The sequence below is a fragment of the Panthera onca genome, chromosome B4 (genome assembly GCF_046562875.1).
Source record: "Panthera onca isolate mPanOnc1 chromosome B4, mPanOnc1 haplotype 2, whole genome shotgun sequence".
Lineage (NCBI taxonomy): Eukaryota > Metazoa > Chordata > Mammalia > Carnivora > Felidae > Panthera > Panthera onca.
This window is the reverse complement of record NC_138345.1, coordinates 75,037,260-75,040,991: the sequence shown is the minus strand read 5'-3', so window position 1 is coordinate 75,040,991 and position 3,732 is coordinate 75,037,260. Positions and strand designations below refer to the sequence as shown.

Sequence of the window (3,732 nt, the reverse complement as noted above, 5' to 3'; positions counted from 1 at the left end):
ACTGTCTCTTTCCCTGAGGCTGTGGGCACTACTTAAACCCAGGAAATGGTTAGCTGGTTTGCAAAGTTACTCTAGGAGGGCAATTTTCCACAGACCTATTCCCACCTTAAGCTTTCTATAAAAACAAATGTTTGGGAAGTCTTCAGCCCCATTATGGTAACTCACTCATTTCTCTTTCTGCAACTTTAACCAGAATTCATTACCCAGTGGCCCTGTGAACTTGTTATGACTGTTCTCATTCAAAGATTCAGGCAATTTTCCATTTAGGAAAACCATGGCTTTCAAACTCCACTGCAAATGATGATAATTTACATCACTCATCTTAATATATATGAAAATAAATGAGAAATATCGATGAACATGTTATAAGCAAAATTTTATAGTGTTACATGAATATTTAATCAATTATTTTTTTTTTGCTTTCAAGTAGGACTGACCTAAATGATCCACCATATAATAGGTCTTTGTTTTTTTTCTTAATCCTTTCTGATTAATTTTGCCAAACTGGACATCATGAACTGTCAGGAAGTACCCCTTAATGTCAACTCACTCGATGTTTTGCCACATATTTTTATTATAATTACCCATAATCCTCTCTCTTTATTCTGCCACTGGAAACATTATAAATACTTCCCCAGTGTTCTCTGCAGAGCATCCTTCACCTCCTTATTTTTTGGTCTGCAGATGAGAGGATTCAGCATGGGAGTGATCACACCATACTGCAGAGATCAGATCCAGAGTGGGGGGTGGATTCTGAAGTTGGAATGAAATAATGAAGAAGGCCCGAGCCATAGAACAAGATTATTGTGGTAAGGTGGAGGAGCAGGTGGAAAAAGCTTTGCTTCTGCCAGAGGTGGAGGTGATGCTCAGGATGGTGGAGATAATGTGGGCATAAGAGATGAAGATTGACAGGGAAGTTACAAGGCCATATGGGAGGAAAGAGCAGAATATGACAAAGAGGTTTGTAGAAACATCTGAGTAAGAGAGAAGGAAGAGAGAGGGCAGCTCACAGCTGTAGTGTGGGCTGGTATGGTTATCACAGAAGTCCATTTTCATTGCCAAAGGGACATTAATGAGTGTGTCCAGAATGCCCAGGTTCCATGAACCCTACACTAGCTGCAAATACCACTGTTTACTCATCACCTGGCCATTGAGCAGTGGGTGGTAGATGGCAGCATAGTGGTCATAAGCCATCTCTGAGAGTAGGCAGACTTCAGTCCCTGCCATGATAGATACAAAGAAGACCTGAGCCAGGCAGCCCTCTTCTGAGATGGTTTTCTTCTTAGAAAGGAGATGGTTTTCTTCTTAGAAAGGAGGTTTTCCAACATCTCGGGCACAGTGACAAGGGAAACAGAGGTCTGAGAAAGAGAGGAAACTTAGGAAGAAGTACATGAGGCTGTGGAGGTAAGAATCAGCCTTGGTCACCAGCATCATCGTCAGATTCCCTACTAGGGTCAGGAGATAAATCACCAAGAAAAGCACAAAGAGCAGAGTCTGAATGTGGGGGTCAGCAGATAGTTCAAGCAGGATAAACTCTGTGATGGTGGTGTGGTTCCCCAAGGCCATTTAAAAAGGATGGCCTCTAAATATGATTATGAAAAGCATGGCAATGAAGTTTCTATTTTCCTCCAACCAATTTTCATATTGCTTTGATTCTCTTGTAATATCACAAACATTCAGAAAATATGTCTTAACTTCCATCATGGGCCAAGTTTTGTGTCAGTCACATGGAACATAAAGAATAAGATTTGATGCCTACATTTAAAAATGTCATAGTTGAGGGGCACCTGGGTGGCTCAGTTGCTTGAGCATCCAACTTCGGCTCAGGTCATGATCTCACAGCTTGTGAGTTCAAGCCCCGTGTCAGGCTCTGTGCTGACAGCTTGGAGCCTGGAGCCTGCTTTGGATTCTGTGCCTCCCTCTCTCTCTGCCCTAACCTACTCACATTCTGTCTCTGTCTCTCTCAAAAATAAACAAACATTTAAAAAATGTCATAGTTTAAAGAAGAATGCAAAATAAAGACAAGCAATTAAATCAGAATATGAGTAACTGAAATGGGAACTTTAAGTTTGATTAAGAGAGAAGTCATTAATGTCATCTAATTTAAGGTAAAGGAAGAAAAATTTAAGGATAAGTATGATTTCTCTAGGAAGTCATGGAAAGGAAGGACATTTAACTGGAAGATCAGGATTGAGAAGTAGAAAGGCATATTTAGTAAAACGTGGGCATTTCTTAATAATTAAGAGTTTAGAATATGGGTAGATAATAATGCAGTGACTAAGGATGTAGGGTCCTGTGTCAGACTAAAATCAAATCCCGGCTCCACATTGTGCATGTTACATAACTGTCCTTGTCTTCTGTTTCCTTGCTGAAAATTAGGATAACAATATAACTCTGTTAGAGTTGTTAGGAGAATTAAACGTGATAACATATGTTAAGTGCATTTTAAAAACCTGTACACTATTTCTTTTTTTTTTTTTAATTTTTTTTTTAACGTTTATTTATTTTTGAGACAGAGAGAGACAGAGCATGAACGGGGGAGGGGCAGAGAGAGAGGGAGACACAGAATCGGAAGCAGGCTCCAGGCTCTGAGCCATCAGCCCAGAGCCCAACGTGGGGCTCGAACTCACGGACCGTGAGATCGTGACCTGAGCTGAAGTCGGACGCTTAACCGACTGCCTGTACACTATTTCTTAATGTACTGTCGTTATTTGAGATTACGATTGTGGCCTAAAACAAATAATATCCTCATGCAGAATTATCCCCTATCAGAGTTAAAGTTATTTTTGCCACTACTGCTCCTGTTCCTTACTGAAAGGAGTATAATAAAGTTATTTTGAAATCACTAAAGATAGATACTCTCCTTTTCCCATCTCCCACCTGAAAGAGTTTGGGATTTGGAATCACATTGAAATGTTCAAGGGTTAAAGACCTTAAAGTTACTGAGGGCAATGTTACTCAGAACAAAAAAAGCAGCCAGACTTGAGAGATGCCAAAGGAGAGAGAAGGTGAACTTGTGGCCCCAGAAAGAAATCACTTTCTGGGATGGATGTGTGCTCCATGAACAGCCAGACCTCCAGGCAAATAAGGAAGAGGTCATATAAAGGAGTACCTTGCCAGTGTCCATGGCATAGATCACTCACTCAGACAAGGCAGAAAAGAGGTAAAGTAGGGACAGAATTTCAGGAGCCCATGATCCTAGAACTCTGAGAGCTTTGCAGGACTTCTAAATTATTCTGGAATTACCACAAGAAGAGATTCTTCCTAAATAACTTTCCTCTGTCCATTTTAAGAAGGCTTCTTAAAGAGGGGAATAGAGCATTCAGTCATGCACATATTTAGATTTATCCTTTGACATTCATCCTGAGACACTTCCCAATACTTTAGTACCAACACCTTTCACTGTACCTTGACTTTGCCCAAACACTCAGGTTTGGTTTACAAAAATACTCTGCCTGTTTGAACATTGGATGTTATCCATCAGTTCTAGCATTGGTCAGATGCGTTAGAATTGGATCTTTGGGTCACTCGTAGGACTTATACAGTGGCTGAGTATATTTCCTCTTCCTGCCATTCCTTTGTTGCCCTGTTCCCAATAAGTTCAAAACCTGACCAAGGTTAACTTTGAGTGCTTACTTTTCAACTGATCAGCCATCAACACATCCCTGTTCCATTTCCAATACCCAAATGCATGTTACCTGTACATCTTCTTCAACAGACGGTCTACTCCCT

At 40.6% G+C, this 3,732-nt stretch overlaps 1 pseudogene; it reads right to left on the bottom strand.

Annotated features, from left to right (window-relative positions):
* Positions 1-620: 620 nt before the first annotated feature.
* LOC132676596 (olfactory receptor 8S1-like) lies at positions 621-1,566 on the bottom strand (annotated as a pseudogene).
* Positions 1,567-3,732: the final 2,166 nt, after the last annotated feature.